This window comes from Chionomys nivalis, chromosome 16 (genome assembly GCF_950005125.1).
Source record: "Chionomys nivalis chromosome 16, mChiNiv1.1, whole genome shotgun sequence".
Taxonomy (NCBI): Eukaryota; Metazoa; Chordata; class Mammalia; order Rodentia; family Cricetidae; genus Chionomys; species Chionomys nivalis.
Window position 1 is genome coordinate 47,570,796 of NC_080101.1, and position 25,605 is coordinate 47,596,400.

The window sequence follows — 25,605 nt, forward strand, 5'->3', positions numbered from 1 at the left end:
TGAATCCTGCTGGATTGTGTATTTACAGTACTACTGTGTGTTGTTTTGACTGGAGGGTATAAAAGATGATCACGCCTCCAAAGATGTAGAAATGGGAAAGCAGAGATATTTTAAAGACTTTAATAAAACTGTAACTGTTTTCCCAAGGTTTGGTAAGTGGGAGGCTTTTGTTGTGGTTGTTATTGTTGTTTAGATTTTTTTAAAGAGTTATTTTTATGTGTATGTGTGAGTGCTGGAGGCAGCCAGAAGAGGACGTTAGATCCCCTGGGCATGCAGTTACAGCTAGGCACCAAACTGGGATCCTCTGGGAAAGCAGCAAGTGCCCTTAACCACGGAGCCATCTCTGCAGCCCCATTTTTTGACTTTTTTTGAGACGGAATTTTGTTACGTGGGTCCAGCTTACTATATAGACAAGCTAGTTTTGAACTTCCTGCTTCTGTTTCCAAATGCTAGGATTACAGGTGCCTACCCAATTTAAATGGTATTTCCTTAAAATTAGAAGCAACAGCCAGGCAGTGGTGGCACACACCTTTAATCCCAGCACTCAGGAGGCAGAGGCAGGTGGATCTCTGAGTTTGAGCTCAGCATGGTCTACAGAATGAGTCCCACAACAACCAGGTCTACACAGAAAAACCCCGTTTTAAAAAACAAAACAAAACAAACAAACAGAAAAAGCAGCAATATAAATCATTAGTCTATGTGAATACTCTCTTGCTCAGTCACAGTAGACCAGTGGCCACTGTTAATTTTGTAGTAGGACCGTTAGCAAGTGAAGCCAACCTGGGTGACTGAAAACAACTGACACTTCTCCTTCCACAGTGACTTTGCCATATTTTGCTTTAGTTATTGTGCTGTTGCTGTGAAGAGACACCATGGCCAAGGCAGCTTAGGAAAGACCGCTTCACTGGGAGCCTCCTTACAGTTTTAGAGTTAGTCCATGAATCTCCTGGCGGGAAGTATGGCGGGCAGGCATGTTGCTGGGGCTTCATCCTGATCCACAGGCAGGAGGTAGGAAAAGAGTGAGCCCATCCCCAGTAACACGCCTTTGTTGACTGAGGTTTCTGTCCTGCCTGGTTCCCGCAGTAGTTAAGTCCCAAAGAAATGCACAGAGGACCGGGTGGTGGTGGCGCACGCCTTTAATCCCAGCACTCGGGAGGCAGAGGCAGGCGGATCTCTGTGAGTTCGAGGCCAGCTTGGTCTACAAGACCTAGTTCCAGGACAGGAACCAAAAAGCTACTGAGAAACCCTGTCTCAAAAATCAAAAAAAAAAAAAATGCACAGAGGTCTACATTAATTATAAAAACTGATTAGCCTAGTATCTCAGGCTTCTTATTAACTCTTTTTTAAAAATATTTATTTATTTACTATGTATACAATATTCTGTCTGTATGTATGCTTGCAGGCTAGAAGAGGGCGCCAGACCTCATTACAGATGGTTGTGAGCCACCATGTGGTTGCTGGGAATTGAACTCAGAACCTTTGGAAGAACAGGCAATGCTCTTAACCACTGAGCCATCTCTCCAGCCCCCTCTTATTAACTCTTATAACTTATATCAGTCCATAATTCTTGTGTGTGTTAGCCATGTGGCTTGGTACCTTTTTCGGCAAGGCAGTCACATCTTGCTTCCTCTGCATCTGGGTCATGACTGCAGACTGAAATTTCCCTCTTCCCAGAATTCTCATTGCCCCGCCTCTACTTTTTGCCTGGTTGCCCAGCCTATACTTCCTGCCTGACTACTGACCAATCAGCTTTTATTAAAAACAATACAAGTGGGGCTGGAGAGATGGCTCAGAGGTTAAGAGCACTGGTTGCTCTTCCAGAGGTCCTGAGTTCAATTCCCAGCAACCACATGGTGGCTCACAACCATCTGTAATGAGATCTGGCTCCCTCCTCTAGCGTGTGTGCATACATCAAGGCAGAATGTTGTATACATAATAAATAAATAAATCTAAAAAAAAAAAAAACAAAAAACAATACAAGTGACACGATAAAAGACCATTGTCCTATGGCACACCTCCTCCAACCACACCACGCCTCCTAATCCTTCCCAAACATAGTGGTCCCAGTTCCACTAACTGGGGACCACACATTCAAACATGAGACTAGGAGGCCATTCTCATTCAAGTCAGCAACATGTGTGCACAGATCTTGAGGTTCAATCCTGAGGTCACTTGCAGAGCTCAGAGGTTGACACTGAGATACCGTTTCCTCAGTTTCTCCCTCTGCCCTCTCCATTTTTTGAGAAAGGGTCTCTCACCGAATCTGGAGCTCACTGCTACAGCTAGGCTGCCTGCCAGCCAGCCAGCTTCTAAAGTCTTCTTGCGTCTTCCCCAGCTCTGATGTTATGGCTGCCATGTGACTGCTGACGTGGGTTCTGAGGACCTGGACTCATGCTTGCACAGAAAGCATTTTACTCCAGGTCCATCTCCTTGTCCCTGTCCCCTTACACTTCTGCAGGCTGAGGAAGTCTGAACTCAAGGTACAAGCTAGCTCTCTCCAACAACTGGGGGATGGTCCATTCACTTTTCCCAGTGTCTGGTGTTTGTCGGCCTCTGTATTCACAAGGCCTTTCCTCTGTGTTCCTCTGCTTCTCCTTTGCTATCCCTTGTAAGGACACTTGTCACTAGATTTAGAGCTCACTTAGATAATCTGGGGCAGTCTTATCTGCAGATCCCTTTGAGGGCCACCATCCAACCTATCAAGTCATTTGTATTTTGAGTGGATTTTGATGCCTGTGTGGTCTTATAATTCCATACATTAGTCATTTGAAAAGTATTAGCTCATTGAATTTTGCAGGTCTTTCTAATGCTGATATATTTCACTGAAGAATATTTTAAAATCCAGTGAGTTACTATCACTGAGTGTATCAATAAACATCTCTCAGCGGGGTATGGGGAGCTGATAGGACTGTGGTGGCAGAAACAGATTTCAAAAACACCATGTTTTACACGAAGGCTTGAGGGTTATCTGTCATTGCCAACAAACACATTATTTTCCTTGATGTGACAGCCTTTATCTGTTCATTATCCAGAAACTATTTGCTAAATACTAGTCAGCAGATGCCATCAGCTGCCAGTCATCCTTCCAGGGACATGCAGGGTTTTATGCTGGGGTAGTTAGTTCAGCTCGCCCACAGTCCTGTGAGGGCTTTTCCTGCAGTCAGTAGACTTTAGAATTTAGCAGAAGGATTTTATGTGTATGCCCCATTTTGTCATACAGAATATTAAGATCAAGGTTAAAAAAATTAATAATTAACATTGCTCTGTCAGCAACTTTCTGTTTCTCTCTTCCTTCCTTCCTTCTTTCCTTTCTTTCCTTCCTTTCCTTCCTTCCTTCCTTCCTTCCTTCCTTCCTTCCTTCCTTCCTTCCTTCCTTCCTTCCTTCCTTCCGATGGTAGTACTAAGGATTGAAATCAGGGCCTCATATACATCAGGCAGGCACTCAGCCCCTGAACTTTAGAACTAATACTTACCTTTAAAAAAGTTTGTTTCATTTTTAATGGCATGTGTGTGTCTGTGTGTCTATGTGTGTCTGAGTTCAAGAGCCCACTCTTGCTTGCTTGCTTGCTTGCTTGCTTGCTTGCTTGCTTGCTTGCTTGCTTGCTTGTGAGTATATGCACATGAGTTCACGTGTCCCTGGAGGCCACAAGAAGGTATCACCTCCTCTAGAGCTGGATGTGAAAGTCGCAAATCACCCGACCTGAGGATCTGAGTGCTGGGAACTGAACTGGAACAGTAGTGCTCTGAACTACAGTGCTCTCCTATCTTACCGTTCCTCTGAGCACAATGTTTTATACAAAATACTTTTGATTGCAGGAAACTTCAAACATACAGAAGGTAGTCTGAAGTATATAATTGACCTCTGTAAACTTACTGCAGTTTTAACAGTGGTCTAAATATAGCTGCTTCTGCTAACTATCCTCCCCACTCCCTGCTCCTTACACACGTCATTTTGAGACTAATCTGGACATTAGTGTTGTTTTTCACCCATATTTAAACATCATCTCTATATTCTACACTCTTAAAGAAATAGAACCACATGTAGAAAATCTTTTTTTTTTCGAGACAGGGTTTCTCTGTAGCTTTGGAGCCTGTCCTGGAACTAGCTCTTATAGACCAGGCTAGCCTCGAACTCACAGAGATCTGTGTGCCTCTGCTTCCCAAGTGCTGCGATTAAAGGCGTGTACCACCACCACCTGGCCCAAAAATAATTTATTCTTAGTGTCACTGGATAGATATCCAGTCATGTTCAAGTTTCTCAAACTGCCTCATATTTTATGAGTGTTTTTAGTTTGATCAGTAGCCAAATAAAACCAGATAATACAAGCAATCACTCTTTTTAAGTCTTTGACTCAATTCACTGCCTTTCTGTTCTCCTTACAGTTTGCATAATGAACAAGGTCATTTGACCAAATTTCCCGACATTTCTGCTCATATCCCTATGCTTTTTACCTTTGCTTGTGACCCTGTTTCCTATAAAATGGAAGACAAATCTAGAGATGTAATGAGATTTAGGTTCAAATATGTTGGAAAGAGTATTTATAATGATGCTTCATCCAATTAGTAAGCAAAGATATTCAGTCAGCTGTCCTCTTATGATGTTAGTAACCATTGGTGATTACTATGTGCACACAATAATTTATATACTAATTGAATGGAATGGGTTTTATTTTTGTCCTTTTTGGGTGCCTGTGATTGGGCCCAGGGCCTCGCATATGCTAAGTAATGCTTAACAATTGAATCCTACCCAACCTGTCTCTCTCCTTCATTCTCTAATTCTATTAGTTCCCAGTATATCTTCTATATATTAAAACAGTAAATTTATGTTTATTTTAGTTTTGCACCTATCTGTATTTTATTTATTTTTTAAAATTTATTTTTATTTATCTCTTTGTGTGACTGCATCTGTTGTGTGTCATATGTGTGCAGAAGAAGCCAGAAGAGGGCACTAGATCTCCTAGAACTGGAGTTCCAGGTGGTTGTGAGCCATGGACGAGGGTGCTGGGGCTGGAACTCAGATCCCTTGGATGAGCCCCAAGCACTCTTAACTGCTGAGCTCTCTCTCTGGAAGGCTAAGGCACTTGCTGCTGAGCTGGATGACCTGAGTTGGATCCCTAGGGCACACATGACAGAAGGAGAGAACTGAATCGTCAAAGCTGTCCTCTGATCACCATATATATGTCTCTCTTGGAACTATGTACACACAGATACACATGAAATAAACATAATGTAAAAAATATACAATTATAATAGATGAGGCTTGAACTTTACCTCTGTATACCCTTCCCCCTCAGTGTAGAAAGGCCAGCATTTTGGTAAACCTACTTGTCATTTGGTGTGGGAGGTCCTTCTGTATATGTGTTGCTTTTATTGGTTAATGACTAAAGAAGCTATTTTGGCCTGTGATAGAGCAGAGTAGAGCTAGGCAGGGAAGCTAAACTGAATGCTGGGAGAAAGAAGGCAGAGTCAGGGAGAAGCCATGTAGCCGCCGCCAGAGACAGAGGTGCTGGAATCTTAGTGGTAAGCCACAGCCACATGGTGACACACTGATTGATGGATATGGGTTAGTTTAGGATATAAGAGCTAGCTAGAAATACACTTAAGCTATTGGCCAAACAGTATTGCAAATAATAGTTTCTGTGTGATTATTTCGGCTCTGGGAAGCCTGGAATGAACAAGCAGCCTCTGTCTATAGTCATTTTATGATTTCTTTATTTAATAACCTTTATTTCCTATTCTAGACATAATAGAGGGTAGGTTCAAAAATTTTTTTAATTTCATATACCTACTGTGCTGTGGAGTGTTACATACATAGTAGGTAATCAGTATTTGCTTAGTTAAATTGAAATTTTATTATATTGTTTAATAAATGAAATATTAGTTTGCAGTAAATGGCAGCATTCACTAAGTCAATTCAAAATATATTAATAATAATTAAAATCCAATCAGGAATTTAGAATCAGGAACCATATATTGTTGTTGGATGCCCCTTGTCTGTAGGAGGAGGCCGCTCGTTCATTCCTGCTGCCCAGACCACGAACTAATCACTCAGAAACTATATTATTTAAATCACTGCTTGGCCAATCACTTGAGCATATTGCTAGCTAGCTCTTATATCATTTCTATTAATCTGTGTGTCACCACGTGACTGTGGCTTACCAGCAAGGTTCCAGCTGGCAGCTTGCGTCTTTCCCCTCTGGCGGCTCCATGGCGACTCACTGACTCCTTGTCTTTCTCCCAGCATTCAGTTTAGTTTTCCCTGCCTAACTCTATTCTGCCATATCACAGGCCAAAGCAGCTTCTTTATTCATTAACTAATAAAAGCAACACATAGAAAGAAGGACTTATCACACTAATATATGATGATACAAGCCTATAATCCCAGCACTTGGGAGACTGACGTAAGAGTATCAAGAGTTCAAGTCCAGCCAGGAACAGATACTCAGACCCTGTCTCAAAACACATTGTAAAACAGGAGTTATGCTTAAGAACAGTTGGCTCTTCTTTCCTTTTGTCTTCCCTTTATGCAAATGGCTCTGGGTGTTGTATCATCTTCTGTTATATCATTGTATCATTAAATTATATCTTCCTGTGATTCAAATTTGGGAGGAATAGAGAAACATTACAGGGGAAGAAAGTTGGGATTGCTATTTTTAAAATTAGGTAAGATGTAAAATCTTGGAAATTAAATTCACATTAAATGAATGTTAGTTCTGAGCCCAAGAGCTCAACTAGAAAACAAATAAACTTTATGTATTCATGCCATAATCTTTTGAATTATAAAAAATACAGTGGAAAATAATTTTTCTTGTTGGCATTCAGATGCCAACTAATAAACATTGGGTGGCTGTGCCTCTAGTCTGTCTCCATTAATAAAGTCTGAGAATACAGCATTTTAAAAGGAAGATGAATTAAAATCTACTGGCCATATGATATAAGTCATTTTAGACAAATTTAAACCCAAGGGGTCTGCCCTAAATTCCCATGTCATATAAAATTACTCAGCACATCATGAACACAGCACATTTCTGCGTATGAGATTAACAGAACGGAACTGATGTCTGTGGGCACAGATTCAGCTGGATGCCAAATACAAAGATTTGTGTTTCCTCCCAAGAGCATATCTAGTTTATCAAATTTTATTTTCTCTGTATCACTAGTAAATGGAGCTGGAATATAATTGTAGTATCTCAGTTCTATTCATAGACTTCAGTCTCTTTACTGTAACAGTAAAATTTATGTAAATCGGCACACATTTAAAGGAGTGTACATGTATTGTTTATCTAGAAATCGCTGGAATAATAGGAAGTCACATCGAGAAAATTGTATTTTCAGAATTCTTTCTTTACAACGTTTTCTGGGTCTTTTCACTGAGCTACTATTACAAACAGATTAAAAGGTTGGGATCTGGAACCAGTGCCTGGATTTGGATCCCAGCCACAATAGATGACCTTTGGACAAGGAACTTGATTTTCTGGGCTCCTTTGCCTGTAGAATGGGACTGGTCATTGAACTTGGCTCACACGGTTATTGCGAGGATCAAATGCATCAACATCTACAGAGTGCTTGGCTGGCCTGCACAGAAGTCCTGTGTGAAGATTTGCCATCATTTGTAGGCAGAGACCCATAATAATCTCACAGAAAACGTATTAATTAAAACGCTGCTGCTTGGCCAATCACTTAGGCGCATTGCCAGCTAACTCTTAGATTAAATTAACCCATCTCTATTAATCTGTCTATCACCACCAGGTTGTGGCCTACTGGCAAGGTTCTGGCAGGCTCCTGCGGATGTCTTTGGTGGCTACATGGCTTTTCCCTGACTCCGCCTTCTTTCCTCCTCTGTCTCCTTGGAATTCCCGCCTTACTCTGTTCTGCCCTGCTGCATGCCAAAGCAGCTTTATTCATCAACCAATAAAAGCAACACATGTACAGAAGGACCTCCCACCCCAATTATTATGATGACAATTATGGTTAAGACTATTATCGGCAATTACTGCTAAGGACACAAATAGTTACATTGCTGTGTAGAAATATTTAATATCTATTTCATTAGGAAATTTTGATGTGACTTAAGCAAGCTGGAGTCAGATGTTTTCCCAGGAAAACACATTCAAATGAGTGCAAAGATTGATACGGAAAAATCATTTTATACTGATCGATATTCTCCAACAAGTATCTAGTCCCGTGCTGTGCTATGCACTGTGGGAATGGTAGGATGAAGTCCATACGGCTGTTGATGGCCGCTGTCTAAGAGATGGCAAATCATCGCAGATCACTAAGGGGGAAGGCAAGAAATGTAGTTAAAATGTTGATGGGAGTAGGGAAACTTCCTGAAGGTGCTTGTACTTGAATTACTGCTTGAAGACTGAGCAAGCTGCTCATCCACAGAGAAATGAGGACTGTATTGTGCATAAAGGAAAGCTGTGTTTTGCTTGGAGCCTGCTGCTCATGCAAGAGTTACCGCATGGTAAAAATAAAGAAGACAGAGGAGACTGGCGTGAGCGATTCCCTTCTCAGCCCTCAGTGGGATGCTGTTAAGGTCTTTGTTTCTTTCCTGTTTTGGTGATGAAGTCTTGCAGTGTTGCACATGCTATAACCTCTGGGGTCATGTAATCCTCTCATCTTTTAACTTTCCATATAGCTGGACGATAGGTACACAACCTTGCCCTCAGCTAACATGTGTGTAATTTTTTTAAAAACAATTTTTAGATTATTTTATTTCATGTATATAAGTGTTTTGTCAGCATTTGTGTCTGTGCACCGTGTGTGTGTGTGTGTGTGTGTGTGTGTGTGTGTGTGTGTGTTACCTGTGGAGGTCAGAAGGAGGCATCAGATACCCTGGAACCAGAGTTAGAGATGGTTGTGAGACACCGTGTGGGCACTGGGAATCAAATCTGTGTCCTCTGCAATTGCAAGAAACTGCTGAGCTATATCCCACCCCTTATATCTATCTATCTATCTATCTATCTATCTATCTATCTATCTATCTATCTATCTATCATCTATCTATCATCTATCTATCAATCATCTATTATCTATCTATCTATCTATCTATCTATCATCTATCTATCTATCATCTATCTATCTATCTATCTATCAATCATCTATTATCTATCTATCTATCAATCATCTATTATCTATCTATCTATCTATCTATCTATCTATCTATCTATCTATCTATCATCTATCTATCATTTTGAGACAAGTTCTCATTCTAGGGCCAAGGCAGAACTAGACTTTATGATCCTTCTGCATCAGCCTCCCGAATGCCAGGATCACAGATGTGTGTTCCACACCCGGCAAGTTTTGCCCCCACACATACTTTTTTAAAGCAAGGCAAAATTTATATAACATAAAATTAACCATTCTAGTACAATTCAATGACATTTATCGTGCTCCTAAGTGTTGCAATGTCACTATTCTCGAAGCACTCTCTGTAGGTGGACTTTTTTCTTTAGGCTACCAGTTCTCAAGCAAGTGGCAGAGACTTACCTCTGTGTCTGCTAGCGACTCCTTTTTCCTTCCCAGTGCCCCCTGCGCCTGGAAATCCAGCCTAGATATTGCCCGTTCATCTTTCCATTAAACCAATCAGAGTGACACACCTTGACAGTGTACAAAGGATTATTCCACAACATTCCCTCCTTTTCTTCTAAATAGAAAGGAAACGTTTTTAACACAGTAAACTATACATAATAAGGACAGTTTTCAGATAAAAATTACATGTACAATATCCAGTCTGTTTGTATTAGATGAATTCAGAGAAAGTACTGTATTACTACCTATCCTATCTTGATAAGTCAAAAGTTTTGTACCTAATTTACTTTTTATCACAGCTTGTACTAACAACCCAAAAAATATATTTTTAGACCTTAAAATATTTTCTGAGGGAACTGGTGAAATGGCTCAGAGGTTAAGATCACTGGCTGTTCTTCCAGAGATTCTGAGTTCAATTCCCAACAACCACATGATGGCTCACAACCATGTGTAATGAGATCTGGTGCCCTCTTCTGGCCTGCAGACAGAATACTGTATAAATAAATAATAAATAAATAAATCTTAAAAATATTTTCTTAGATAAACAACTTAAGCTCTTATGTCTCGACATTTTACGCTTTACATCTTTTTTTATGAGTTATGAGTTTTATGAGTTTTTTAATTTGATAACAAGGAAAACAGTAGTTATAACTATCTCATCGTCATCTTCAGCAGAGGCCTGAGAAAGGATAAAACATTACAGAGTAAACAGGAAGAGCAGAGCAAACAACTTCCAAAACTATAGAAATGACAGGAACATCTGGCTGCCTGGACAGTCGTCACCTAAAGTTCCTCTGCAACGTTGGGGCATCCATCTTTTGCCTTCAGTCCTAGAATATCTAATAGACATGCATCTAAAATCTTCATACTCGATAATGTAAACAGCTAAAATTCTCGTTTAAAGGCTAGAATGCACTCAGCTTAGTAGGACTTACAAATGCGCACACTGTGCATCTGAAGATTTATTTGTACAGAAAATGTGCTGGACCCTGAAAGCGCACTCAGAGGACTTGCTCAGCGTGTACTGTGTGAACTCACTAGTGAGACTTTTCTCACTGCCCTTTCTTGTTGTCCTTTCTGAACGTTATACTGTACCCCACATACATCTGTTCGCCTACATACATGTGTGCATGACATGATAGAGACCTCATCTGAAGGAGAACACGCAGCTTTTTTCTTTCTGAGACTGGATAACCCTGTTTAATATTCCTGCCAGTTTTGTGATTTCATTTTTCTTTAGAGCTGAGTAATATTTGATTTTACATATGTACCAAATTTTCCTTAATCCATTCTTCTGCTGATGGATAACTGGGTGGGTTCCATCCCTTGCTATAGTAAACAGAGTAGCAATAATCCTAGAGGAGCAAATACCTCTGTGGTAGAGTATGGGATTCTCTGTGCATATGCTAGGGACGAAAGAGCTGGGTCATAGGGCAGTTATATTTTTAAGGGTTTGAACATCCTTCAAACAAGTAAAAGAAAACCAAAACTATCTTCCTTTCTTGAGCTCTGGCCTTTGAAACCAAGGCCTTGCACATTATCACAGATTATATATAATATATTATATATATAATCTCAGGAGCTAAGGATATATAATACATAAGGATCTATTTTATATCCCTAGCTCCTGCTTTATATATGTTAATTGGCTCTTATTCTATATTATATATAATATATATTCTTAGCTCCTGCTTTATGTATGTTAATTGGCTCTTACTCTATATTATATATAATATATATTCTTAGCTCCTGCTCTTTATTTTTTATTATCTCCATGAATCTCAAGGATTTATTCTTCAAAACAAGTCTGATTTAATAACTTCTTATTTTCCCAATTTTATATGAATCAAGCACATAATACTGCCACTCTTAATTTTGGTTAGTGTTATATGACTTAGTGTTTCAGTATCATGCTATTTTAATAATGAAAAATAGAGAATCTTGTTGCTGGTAACTTGAAAAGCCAAACTATAGTTGGATACTGAATTTTAGTTAGGCTTCTTGGGATACTAAGAATCAAAGTTTCTACCTGCATTTTTTGGGGTCTGGGGACATTTAATAAGTAACCTACACTTTAGTTTTGGAGATAAACGTTAAGAGAGAACCATAGAAGCAGCGCTGAGAACAGTGTTGAACCACTGTAGCTGTTATCATCTAAGTCTGCGAGCTGTGTAACTGGTCAGGACCAAGAAGAGGCTCCTGTGGGCTAAGAGGCAGAGGTAGTACAAGCTACATGCTGTGGGTATCGTCAAGGAGCCAGTCATCAGTGACTGATGAGAAAAGCTGGGCGTTTGCCAGAAAGTAGATCAGGGTCAGAGCGAAAATCTTGAGTTCTCTGAATTTGTACTTCTTACAATAATGGCAGTGAAAATGGGGAAAGATCACAAAAGAGACCCCAGACAGGGAAAGTTGGGGATCTTGGGACCCCTGTGAAGAAGATAGGACAAAGGTTTGATCTTGGACAAGAGTATCACCATTACTATCACACACAGGAAATTCGGGAAAGAGCCTGAATGGGGTGAGTGATGCCATACACGGATCCCAGAAGCTGTTTGGTTTTGTTCTGATTTTAAGCCTCGCTTATTTTATGGACACTGATTGGCCATTCCGTCTATTCCTTCTTGTAGAGTTGTGTCTAGTAGGAGAAACTCTGGAAGGGCATTTAGATCTAGGAGGCAACCTTCATTTTACTGACATGCAAATTGAGGGCTTTGCGGTTTTTTGTGACTTCCCTGTAGGCTGCTGGCCTCTTGGCATTCATTTCTAAGATCCTTACAGTAGAGGTTTTTGTGTGTCAGTTTCTACTTTATTGGTACAGTAAGCCCCATTTTCCCCTGCTTTTATTCAGTTGCTAAATCAATCAAATGAGTTGATTCGTGTCATTATCAAATTAGATGCTTTCGTAGTTAAGGGCCCTTGCTTTCTTTTACTCCATAGACCTAATCACAAACCAAGAAGTAACACATCATGAACATTCATTATGTCAAGAAAAGAAAAGAAAATTAGGGGAGGGAGCATTTGGGCTGTAGTTCAGTGGCAGGGCGCTTGTTTTGCCTGCATGAGCCCCTAGGTTCAGTCCCCAGTGCTGTTAAATAAATGCAACTTATAGATCTTAATTGGCTTTTACTTTGCTAACCTAGACTTGAGCCACACTGACTCCATAAAAGAGCCCAGCAGAACGGACTGCTTTTATAGCCAGAACAGGGCTGAAAAGGGGGTTCATAGAAAAGGGGATTAGTTATTTGTTAAGTTGCTTTCCTAATATGATGGAGACAGGGAAACCAAAGATAGAAAAGTAACTGATGGGTTAACAGCAGATTACTTAAGGTTAATTTTTGTAACAACTAAAGGGTTTTTAAATGATGGATTATTGGCCAATTCAGAAAATTTCTTTATTTTTTGTTTTCCTGTCTGAGAAGGTGCAATAATTTTAGTGCCGTGGGACTTCAGAGAGTACATTTTGATTTTTAGTCCAAACTGTTGGTGCCTAGTACAGAAGCAGGGTCTGAGACAGGTCTCTGGCAGGTCTCATTTAACTATGCCACACTTGGCTTCGGTGGGACAGGTCTGCCCTCTTAAATGTGCCCGAGAGAGGGGGGACAGTTATAATTTAAGATGGGGGTGATGATTCTTACCTTTAGTCAGTACCCATAATTCTTTCCTTTCTTCCTCACTCCCTCCTTTCCTTTACCCCCAACCCCCTCGCTTTCCAGGGTCTCAAGTAGCCCAGAGTGCCCTTGAACTGGCTATGTAACAGAGGGTGACCTCGACTCTGATCGCTTTGCCTCCACCTCCCAAGTCTACTTTATATCCGTCCGTCCGTCCGTCCATCCATCCACCCACCCACCCGTCCGTCCACTCACCCGTCCGTCCGTCCGTCCATCCATCCATCCATCCATCCACCCACCCGTCCGCCCTCCATCCACCCGTCTATCCGTCCACTCACCCACCAATCCGCTCACGTCCGTCTGTCCGTCCACTCACCCACCCATCCGCTCACCCGTCTGTCTGTCCATCATTTCATCCATCCATCCACCCACCCACCCACGCACCCATCGGTCCACAGGGGCACGTGTAGTCCAGTTTCGCCTAGAACTCATTGTGTAGCCAAGCCTGCCTCAGCCTCATAAGTGCTGATTGCAAACTGAGTGCGACACCGTGCCCCCTTATAATTTTAAAGGAAGCAAGAGGGCCCGAGATGGAGGTTAGTAACGGGAATTATTCTTTGCTCCTCTGAATACACTTCCCAATGCAAAAACTCTTTGCACGTGGAACACTGAATTCGCGTGTGACTCCTACCTTGACTGGGTACCCGAGTGAGCCTTGTGGGTCACTCTGAGATCTCACCTTAGCTGGACCCTGAAGACAGCTTTGCCTTTTCCACCCCACCCCTCTTCACTTTAAGCCTGTAGGACTTTTCTTCTCTTCCCTTTCTGCCTCCTTGCCCAGGTTCAACCCCCACTCGGTGGTGGGGGGAGGGGAGTAAGCGTCAGGCTTTATTTACTCGGGACCTCTCGGGACGCGGTCTGCGGAAACCTTTGTCAGGCGCCAGGTGACTGGCGGGGGCGGGACGCGGATGTGGGCGGGGCGCCCGGCGCCCCGGGGACGACTGCCGAGGCCGGCCGGGCTGGCGTGGCGCAGCCGTGTCGCTTCCAGCTCGCCACGCGCACGCACGGGTTGGGTTCCCTAGGTAAGCGCGGTGGGAACCCGGTGGGCCGGGTGGCCGCAGGTGTGTCCCGGCTGCCCCCTCCTCCCCGGGGATTTGCGTGCGGGAGTGGGGCGGGGCGGGCGGGGCGGGCCCAGTGGGCGGGCCCTCGCGGGACGGGACGCCGACCGCTCACCGGTGCTGCGGGAGAGCTGCGGCTCTGGCCACCGCACTTCCTCCGGAGGGAGGAGGCTCGAGTGGTTCCACACGCGCGCCCTTCCCAAACACCCAGAAACCTCAGGTAGTGTACAGGTTTTATGGTCCTTAAAATACACGGCTGGTGCTTGGTCCAGGACTTTGACTAAGAGCTGCCCGCCGGAACGGAAAGCTGCGATTAGTGGGGGGCTGTTAGAGGACGCCAGGGTTCCGGTAGGGAGCAGGACTCGGAGATTAGCGCGCAGGCTTCTAAGTTGGAATACCTGAGCTCCGGTGTACTTATTAACCAACAAAACTTGAGCGGTTTGCTCAGCTTCTGTGCGCCGTGGTTTTCAGGTATGTAAAATGATGTGCTGGTGCTTGGGATCTTCCTGAATTGTTGTGAAGATTGGGTTAATACTAGTGCCTGGCAACGAGCGCTGGTTATTTTCGCTCTTTGCATTCTGCTGAGCATGAATCTCTAAGGTTGTCATTTCTGAGAATCGACGCCTCTCCTCAGAGCTGGTTGTCTGATTGCTTGGGAGATCCCTTTGAGGCAGTGTTTATGAACTGAGGACAATTTAAGGTTCTTTTCTCAAGTACTAAAGGTAGTCTGTTCTTCACTTTCTTTCAAATCAGTTCCTCACTAAACCTTACAAACACTTCTCTTTTCTTCTGTATGGTGCTTGGGGTGGAACCTCCCCCCACCCCAGCATATGCTTGCCGGTGAGCTAAATTACACTCCTGTACTCATAAACCTTAGTTTTGAGGACTATTCTAAAGGAAGGATGGAAGAAGATAGATACCTTTTAGGGTGAATGTAACCTCCTCTTGAGAGTCGAGGTAGATTTGTTGGAAAGCATTTCTCATGACTTGATTCAAAACTTGTGCTGTTCGGGGTAAATGCTTATTTTGTACTATACTATTGCAAGAGTGCATAAACCAGAGCACCCAAAATAGGTAAGCAGACGTCATCCGAACAATAGTTTGGCCCGGAGAAACAGGATCGAAAGAGATGTGGAAGCCGGATGTGGTTACAAGTGCGGGCTTGTAACCCTTGCCCTCCGCAGCCAGAGACAGGAGGATAGCTGAAAGTTCCAGGCAAGCCTGGGCTTCATAGTTCAAGGATAGACCTTGTCTCAAAAGAAAAAAAGACCCAGAACCAGTAAATGGCAGAGCTTAGGTCTCAGCTCTGCTGATCAACAAGTTATGAAACCAAAGGAAGATGTTACCGTTTTTATTTTCGACAGTTTTATGGCGCTGTGGGTTTCTTCTCTCAGCGGTGTCTTGCTTGGTAGCTTAACTGCATGATTCATCGTCATTCTTCAGCACCTTTGATTTAAATCACAAGTCTGGAAGTTGCTGCATCAATTATTGCTTTGAGAGCAAGATGATTGTCTTAAACTTTGTGCAAACATGTTCTAACAGGGCTTTGCTTTTGTTTTTCCAAAGGCAGCGCCCGTTTCTCTGTGTGCAGAAGGTAAAACCAACATAAACGAACTGACTTCATTGTCAGCTTGTTATCACTGTGTTGCTGGTGAAGTTTCCTGGATTGGGTAGGATACAGTCAGGAAGCGACACCCGGAATGCTAGCCCTGAAATGGGAATGCAGAGGTTATGTGGCAATGTAGCTGCTCACTTCAAAAGCCTTTCATAGTAAAATCATTCTGAGTTACTGGCGCGTTTGTTGCTGACTCCCGACTCTGTGCTCGGCTCACTTCCTTACCTCCGGGTATTTGTTCAGATGTTTTCTTCTTATTTAGAATTGCATGCCACCCCGCACTTCCCAGAACGTATACTTACCTGTTTATGTAATTACTCCTCTGCTGTCTGCCACGAGAGGTTCCATGTGGCTAAGGGTGCTTCCACGTGTGTTCCCTGCTGTATCTCGAGTGCCTGGAAACAGTACTTGGCACGAGAAGATACTGGCTGTGCAGATTTGAGCAGATACTTCCAGCACAACTAATAATCACAGCAGCTAATGTACCAACACTTTGCTTTGCCGGCCCCTCCCCCTACTCTCAATTATTCCTCCTCGTCGCCCTGGAATAAAACTTTGAGGCCACGTTTAAATCCCCCATACCTTGCACTAGACAGGCAAACAGCTAAGTTACTCGCTGTTTTTTTTTTCATACAAGCCACTCCCCTTGTTTCTAAGTCCTCTTCTGTCCCCTCTGATACACCTACAGCCCTGTAGTTCTCCTTTCCGAAGCTTTCACTTCTGCAGAGTGAGAAGCCAAGTGTATTCAATCTTCCTCCCTCTTGGTGATCTCAAATACACATTTTCAGCCGCTGTGTCCTACAGATAGATAAAAACAGTGATTCCCAACTTTGGGTTTGAAATACGAAGTAAGATTCCAGTGGCAGGACTTTGTAAAATCCCCAGATGAGTTATTGATTGCTTCGTGATGGTTGTTTTTGTTAATGACTTGGTTGCTTTCCTCAGTTCAGAAAAACTGGCCTGGTTGTGCTGCAGGTCTTGACTGCCCTTTCTGGGTAGAGTGCCCCGCCCCCATCCAGCTCACCCCATAGCACCCCCAGATACTGGATGGGTTTAGTTGGAGTTGGGTCACTCTTTCTCAGAGCTCTGGTGGTAAGTTTCCCCAGAAACTGATCGATCTTCTTTTCCTTACGATTCTTTTAGTGTTTTTCTTTTAATCTGTTGCTGCATCTAAACCGGACTTGAACTATGCACACAGAATTTCCATGTTTTCTTTTTCCATTTCCCCAGTTACCTTTAAAGGAAACGTGAGGCTCGTGTCTCTGCTTTTTAAGTAAGTGTGAACTCAAGTTCTAATAGAGCTCCAGATCATTAAAGGTGGAGTCTCGCTGCTTGTTTTGAGAGTAGGGTCTTGGAGGGCAGGGGAATTGAGTAGGATGTTAAAAAGATGGAGATGGAAACACTGAGTGTAGGTTTCTAAGGGAGTGGGTGTCGGTAGAGCAGGGTATTTTGATGCATAACAGGCAGGCTGATACTTTTTAAAAATATATAATGTTAACCTCACTCAGGAAGTGTCCGGACAAGGCAGATTGCACAGGGTACTGTCTGCAGCTTTGGATTTCTTGTGGAGTATTATTCCTAAACTGTATTTTGTTTTTATATCTCTGGGCACACACAGTCCCATTTCTCTGCTTTGCTTTCTGAGCTGGGTGGAATGGAACATTCTCTTCTTCTGTTTGGCTCTGACTTCACACGCCGTAATTTCTCTGTGTGTCCGTCTCCTCCCCACCCTTGTAGTCTAGGGTGGCCTTGAAGTCTTAGCCCTCCTGCCCCAGCCTCTTTGAGAGCTGGGATTACAGGCACACTGTGCCTGGCTTCGTTGTTTTTAATCTTAAAATGTGTCCATGCCTCTTTCTTAGTTTCTTTTCTTGTATGCCTGGAGAAGATACATCCCAGAGTTTCTATGTCCTTGGAGGAATGTGGTCGCTATGAGTTGGTTGTTGAAGCTTATAGTTTTTACTTGATATCAGCATTTGGTTTAACAAAGTCCCTGTGTCTGTGAGCCGTGTGGCGGTGGCACACGCCTTTAATCCCTGCACTCGGGGGCAGAGGCAGGTGGATCTCTGAGTTCAAGGCCAGCCTGGTGTTCAAGCGCTAGTTCCAGGACAGGCTCCAAAACTGCACGCTCTAAAACCCTGTCTCAAAAAACAAACAAAAAATGTGTCTGTGTACATATTCTAATTGTATCGTTGTTTTTATTTTACTTGTGGTACTTTCAGAAATAAACTTGATTCATGAATTTGTTCAAGAAGCTGAGATAAGAGGATCTGGAATTTGAGACCAGCGAGAGTAAGACTCTGGCTTTTTTTTTTTTTTTAACTTCAAATCTTTTTTTTTTAAATATTTATTTATTTATTTGTTATGTATACAATATTCTGTCTGTCTGTATGTCTGCAGGCCAGAAGAGGGCACCAGACCTCATTACAGATGGCTGTGAGCCATCATGTGGTTGCTGGGAATTGAACTCAGGACCTTTGGAAGAGCAGGCAATGCTCTTAACCACTGAGCTATCTCTCCAGCCCAACTTCAAACATTTCTACAATTCAGTTTTTATCTCTTTTTCTGCTGCATCCCAAACTGAGCTGGATTTTTTTGTGTTGGGGTACGCCTTAGCCTAACTTTGTTCTTGAGTTTGAATACGTAGGCAAACATAGGCGTGCGTTTATTTCGCCATTCCTTAATGAAGCATGCAGTTACTAATGCAGAGAACAGTTGCTAGGGAAACTACATGTAAAGGTCTTAGTTTTAGACGTTTTACAAGTTGCAGTTAAAATTTTATGCATTGCTTTTGCTAGTGGTATAGTCAGTAGGTCAGGACTTGAGTCATGGGCTGTAATTTCATTAAGTACTATGATTTAAATATGTAATTGGTTATAGTTAGTGTGCTTTGAGGAATATCTTCAAATGTGATTGCCAGTAAAGCTTACTTTCAGGAGAAATTTTTTAATATTTATTTATTATGTATACAATATTCTGTCTGTGTGTATGCCTGAAGGCCAGAAGAGGGCGCCAGACCTCTTTACAGATGGTTGTGAGCCACCGTGTGGTTGCTGGGAATTGAACACAGGACCTTTGGAAGAGCAGGCAATGCTCTTAACCACTGAGCCATCTCTCCAGCCCTTTCAGGAGAAATTTTGAAAGCAAGTACTTGTTTTGGAGAAAATTTTCCTTTATTCTACTATTCTGTTCCCTAAGCAAGCATCTGTGTTTATCCGACCCTCCTTGTTTCTGAGGTGCCTGTACTAAGGGTGTTATGACCAGCAGAGTTGTCTCTGCACACACACACACACACACACACACACACACACACACACACACAGGAAGCACCGCGCCGGTAAATCTGTGTTTGAGGAAGCATTTTATTAAGACAACACAGCCTGGAGGTATGTGTAGTGGAGGGAGAACTGGAGTAAGAACAGAATGCTGACTCAGAAGGCTGACTAAGCACTTAGGAGGTGCTGGTTACTAGATCTTGCCAGCCCTCTCAGCCAGAACTTCTGAGCCTATCTCAGATTTAGCCCTGAGCTGTTGTGGGAGGCGCCGGGTGGAGGCAGGTTAGAATGGAAGCTGAGATAGCAGGTTGAAGTCTCAAGGCGGTTGTTGAATTTGTGTGGGTTTGTGTGAGTCTGTGTGTGAGACCGTGTCCGCTGTCTGCAATCTTCCGGTCCACACAGTCGTTAACCAGCTTTCCTTCAGGCCAGTGGTTGCTGTCCTCCAGGTGTGTGTTCCCGTGGGCCTGCAGAGCAGCTGGATAGAAAGGCTAGGAAGAACAGTGCAGCCTATTGTAATTGGGACCCCAAGACACAGTGACCTTGGGAGACTGAGAGGTACAGGCCCCAGCCCTGCTGTCACTGTCCCCTGGGTTCTGGATCAAGTGCAGGCCGCGCACCATGGGAAACTTTAGAGCCTTCCTTCTCTGGCAGTTCTGAGGCTACTGAGGAATACAAAGGGCCCTCAGTGGCCGCTGTGCCGCCTCACTCCTTCCCCTCCAACCTGTCCCTAATAAAATGTGTCAGGGAGTAGGCAGGCTCCTGTGGCTTCCGCTGGACACTTCTCAAACTGGTAGATGCATACTTTCCATCGTCTTAGTTCCAGCTGTATCACTTTTCATTATCAAAAATCAGGATGAATAAAGGTGCCTCTAAGAAAAATATAACAAATTCAGGGAAAACTGGGACAGCTCTGAGTGCAGAACAGGGAAAAACCAAAGAGGGGTGGAGCGGGCATGAGAGGAAGGATGTGCTAGCAAGGAAAACAGGGAGGGCTGTGACTGGTTCATCCTGTGAGCTCCGGGAAACAGGGAAGGTTACTATGCATCTTTCATCAGGATCCTGTTTGGTTTTAAGATCTGTTCTGGACAACCTATTTTACAGATGTGACAAAGACTGGCTGTGTTTCTGTGGAAACATTTCAGATATGTTTGGAGCTGGAGGCCTCCTCAGAGGCGGAAGTAAATAAGCACAGATTTATATGTTTCTAGAGTAGATTTTTCAAGTCTCTCACTCTTCCTGGATCGTTTTAGCTTCCTAGTCAAAATAAGAGGTAGGTATGCAGATTTCCCATTTGCCCGTAACCATCACACATCCGTTCCTCCAGCCCCATTATTACCACTGGCCGGTTGGCAGGCTCATCACAATCACCCTAGTGGGTAGCTCCCATTGGCGTTTCTCTGTTGGTGTACACTGTATGAATATAGACGGGGGATAAGGCTGGATTCCCTTGTTTAGTATCTATCATCCAGATTCTACTTTATAAACCCTGCACTCCGGTTCTTTCTCTGGTACCCCGCTGCTCCTGTAGCCACCGGCCTTTCTATTGTCCTGTAGCTCTGCCTGACTCGGATTTCAGTTAGATGAGCTCTCGCAGAGTGGAGCCTTTTAGTCTCGCTTCTCTCGGTGATGTGTGTTTAAAGGGCCCCCTCCCTGTCCGGTGTGACTTCAGAGCTCATTTCTTTTTAGCGCTAAAAAATGTTCCGTTGTCTGTACGTATCACAGTTTATTAGTCTGTTTACTCATCAAAGGATATCTTGCCTCTAAGTTTGGGCGTTTATGAATAAAGCTGTTTGATATCCGTTCGCAGTTCTTGTTGTTTGTGTGTGTGTGTGTGTGTGTGTGTAAATTTTTAACTCCTTTAGTTTTGTTTATGTTTGTTTGTTTTAATGAGGCAGTTTATTAATCTAGCATCTTTAGTTCTCTCCCTCTTGTTGACAGCTGCCATCTGTTCCATCCAGAGCTCTCTGTCCCCAAGGTGTTAGCTTGTGGCTTCCATCTTGACCCTTTTCTACTCTTTTCAGCTCCTGGGTGGCCATGTCCCAAGAGCCTCTACTGATGTCCTTTCTCTCGGCCATGGAGCCAACTCTAGCCTGCCCGGAAGGCACAGGTGCTGGACTATGGAAGCAGCTTGGGTAGGAACCAGTTTTTATTATAGGAATAAAGTTATCTGTGCTTGGCCAGCTTGACTGTGCCACCCGTTTGGGGACTTTCAGCTTCCTGGACTTTCTGAGAAAAGCTGCCGGTCTGTCTTTTACATGAATTCTAGGCATTATGTGGTCTCAGTGCTGCCAGCCAGGGAACAGGGTAAGGCTTTCATTGTTAGTATTAAACATTTACTGTGTGTGCATGGTGTCTGTGCACATGTGTGTGCAGCGCCCGTGGCCAGAAGTGGATTCAGATCTGGAACTGAGGTTTGGGCAGTAATGAGTGGCCCAGAATGGGTGCTGGAAACTGAACTCAGGTCCTGTACGAGAGCACCAAGCGTTCTAAACCATGTATTGGTTCCGTTAAGACTCCAGCAGAGTGTCTTCCGAAGTGGCTCAGCTCTCCTGCATCCCCACCAGCAGAGAATGGGGACCTGCTGTTCCTCTCACAGCATTTGGTGGTCATGGTTTCTGGATATTCTAATAGCCATGTATCTTTTTTTACCTCTTCTCTCTTCTCCTCCCTCTCCTCCCCTCCCCGTAGTGGGAACGAATGCAGGGCCTGTGTGTGCTAGGCAAGCATCCTATCCCAGCTATATCCCTAGAATTCTTGTTTTAATTTGCATCTTTCCGATGATACATTGTTAAGAGCTTCCTTCCAGGTGCTTATTTGCCATCTGTATGTTTTGTTTTAAATTATCTTTGTCTGTGTGTGCACTGGGGGAGCAGTTGTGTGCCACACTGTGTATGTGGAGGTCAGAGTACAGTGAGTAGGAGTTTCATGTGGGTCCCAGAACAGGACTAAAGTCCTGAGTGTTGTAATTTTAAAAATACCGTGAAGAGAAGTCACACCACACAACAGGACTCACATGGAGGTTTATAGGAAGAGGAGAGAGAAGGGGTAGAGGGGCCAGAGACCGGTCCATGGGGACAAAAGTAACTGGAGAGAGAGGGGGACAGAGAAAGGAACAGACAAAGAGAAAAAGAAAGATGGGAGGTGGGCAAGGCCCACCTTTTAAGAGGGTACACATAGTGAATGCGCACAGGAGGTGCTCTTAGTGGCTGCAGCTGAGGATGTAACCGTCTGGACCCCAAGGGCAGGCCAGTACAGAATATTAACACCGAGGTCACGAAACTTGGCGGCAAGTCTTGTTGGTTGAGGTGTATCATCTGTAATGAGATTGTATGTTAAGGTCTTTGACCCATTTTTAAATTGTGTTTTTTTTTTAAAGTCCTTTTTAGGCACTCTTTAAATAGCTTTTGCAGGTATTTTCTTTCGGTCTGTGGCTTGCCATCTTAATGTCTTCATTTTCACTGGTGTGCTGTAGGTGTAAGCCCTCACCGTATCAGAGGCCATCTAGGTTATCTTCTGAGTTTTGCATTATATACCCGTGGGTTTCCTTTGGTATCCTCCTGGATCTTTTAGCTCCTCCCTTTGAGTACCATTGTTCCAGTGTTAATCCGTTGCCTTAACAAGACTCTCGGTCTCTGTGGCTCTGCTTTGTTGTTTTAGAATGGATACTGACGATTCATGAGTGTGTCTGCCTCCTGATGTGGTGTAGTTTGCTAGGCAGTATTGAAAGTCTTTTAAGATCCCTGAAGAAATGGCTTAGAAACTGCTTTAAAAGGCGGTGGGGGTGGGGTTTCTCTAGCCAAAACTAGCTTCAGTGACCTTGACCTTCTGATTTTCCTACCCTAGCCACTTGAGGGCTGGAATTACAGGAATGTGTCACCTGCCTAGTTTTCGTGGTGTGGGATTTGAACCCAAGGCTTCACAGATGCTAATCAAGCAGTCTGCCACCTGAGCAGACTAAATCTATGCTCGCTAGAGGTAAAAGTACGAGAACCTTTGATCTTTATACTTAAAAGATTTTTGTCTTAAACAAAAACAGAGAGGTCCAGTCGTTAGCATATAATAGTCTAGGAAATGAGGACTGTAGAGAAAAAAGCTTTAAAAGCATAAATGAATGTCCATATATTTAAGCAGTGTTTAGATGAACAAAATTTTAACCTAGAATTTGAGCATTTTTCTACTGTAGTTTCACCCATATGTACATAATCTTAAATAAAAATTTTAAAATAAATAAATATCCTTTACTGAAAGCATCTAATTGAGAGGAGGCGGCACATATCTTTAATCCCAGCACTCGAGAGGCAGAGGCAGGTGGATCTTTGTGAGTTTGACGCCGGCCTGGTCTACAGAAGGAGTTCTAGGACAGCCAGGGCTACACAGAGAGATCCGATATAGAGCCTTGTCTCCCACCCGCCTGTTTCCAAGTGCCTGGCATCCTCTTACCAAATTACCACACAGAGGCTTACATTAATTATAAATGTTTGGCCCATTGCTCAGGTTTATTACTAACTAGGTCTTACATATAAATTAACCCATTTCTGTTCATCTATGTATTGCCACATGTCCATGACTTTACAGGTCCTCTGGCATCTTACTTCTTGAACATCACGTGGACTCCATGAGCCACCACACTAATCCACCACATTGACGACATTATCTGAAGTGAACAAGGCACAGCAAACACTCGCTCTGGGATTCACTGTGAAGACAGCGAGAACATGTGTAGCACAGTCTTAGTTGGTCTTAATAATAAAAACCCAGAGTCAGGTATCGGGGTTAATTCTGAAGATCAGTGAAGCAGAGAGGCCAGCCACTAGAGAGTTCTTTTACCTCTATCCATGTTCAGACCAAAGGGGCGATCCTCAGACGGCATCTGTCTCCACCAAACCTCAGACTGCCCTGAGCTCCTGTCTCCTCTGCTTTATATTCCCCTCTCCACTCAGCCATATCACTCCCGTCTCCACCTCCCTACTGCTGTGATTAAAGACTTCTGATCCCAAGTGCTGGGATCACCTTTGTGTGAGCTCTATTTCTCTTTTAGACAGATTCAGTCTTGTGTAGCCCAGGGTGGCCTTGAACTAACAGAGCTGCTGCTGCCTCTGTGGCCTGAGACCTAGGATTAAAGGTGTGTACCACCACTCCTTGGCCTCTAGTGGCTTAGCTCTGCACTCTGATCTTCAGGCAAGCTTTATTTGTTTATGTTTTCATAAACAAAATATCACTACAAACATGAGTGAGGGGAAATGGCATCTTGAAGAACAACTTGAAAGGGTCCCATGGAGCATGGAGATGGGAAGACTCTGGAGACCTGGATGTCCCTAGAGGAGGTCAGGTAGCTCCATTGAGTTGAGAAATTCAGTTGAGTGGAGTTGGAGGCCAGCATTCTGAGCCTCAGTCATGGTGCTCCAGTGCTTGCATCTGCCATCCAAAGTCTACTTTCCAACGAGAGCCCTTATGGGAGCGTCTCAGACTACAGTGTTGCTTGTATAATTGCTCCTCACTGGTTACCATTCAATTCTGGCCCGTATTTTTAGTCCTATCTTCTGGCAGCTAGAAGAAATTAAAGACTAAAGCAATCACATTCAACTAGTCATTTACTTTGCGTACACTTTCAAGAGCAGCTGGACGTAATCCCAGCCCTCGTTACAATCTCATCAGCTGCTTGGATTTCTAGTCCTCTGTCATCTGTCCACACGCATCCTGTGATACCTTGCATGATCCTCGCCCTCTATAGGAGGGCTATCACTTATTAATATGGGTCCCATTTTTATCTTTTTTCCCCTCTTACTAAAAATAGGTTCTTTTATCAGTCAGTATATCTGAGTGTATCCCCTCCCTCCACTTCTTCCATTTCTTTCTTCCCCACCTCTCCCATCTGAATCCACTCCCTTTCTGTCTCTCACTAGAAGAGAACAGGCTTGTAAGAGATAACAGCCAAACATAACAAAATAAAATATAAGTTAAAACAAAACCCATCACATTGAAGTTAGACAAGGCAGACCAACAAAAGGAAAAGAGCCCCAAGAGAAGGCACTAGAATCAGAGACCCACTCAGGAATCCTAACTGAAAGCTCTAATATATGCTCCAAGGACCTGGTGCAGACCCTTGTCGGCCCTGTGCTTACTGCTTCAGTCTCTGAGAGTTCATATGGGCTTTGTTCAGATGATTTAGAGGGCCTTGTTCTCCTGGTGTCCTTCATCTCCTCTGGTTCACACACTACTCTTTATCAGGGTTCTCTGAGCTGTGATGGGAGGGATTTGATGGAGACATTCTATTTAGAGCTGTGTATTGCATGATCTTTCTCTCTCTGCATGTCTGGCTGTGGGGCTCTGTATTTGTTCCTCTGCTGCAGGAGGAAGCCCCTCAGACAATGGCTGAACACAGCACTGACCTATGAATTTAGCAAAATCATTAGGAGTCGTTTCATTGCCTCATTTTTTTTGTTGTTGTTGTTGTTTTG

At 43.4% G+C, this 25,605-nt stretch overlaps 1 protein-coding gene across 3 annotated transcripts in view; it reads left to right on the forward strand.

The window, feature by feature from the left end:
- Sgk3 (serum/glucocorticoid regulated kinase family member 3) overlaps positions 1-25,605 on the forward strand; it is a 105,776-nt gene that overhangs the window by 34,944 nt on the left and 45,227 nt on the right. Inside the window, exon 1 of one of the 3 annotated variants that reach the window (XM_057790923.1) lies at positions 14,205-14,224. The exons of 1 other annotated variant lie outside the window; for it this stretch is intronic. The gene's annotated coding sequence lies outside the window, so the exon portion shown is untranslated. Of the gene's footprint in view, positions 1-14,204; positions 14,225-14,445; positions 14,481-25,605 lie in introns of those variants that run through there. One more of the 3 variants, XM_057790922.1, reaches the window with a different exon arrangement.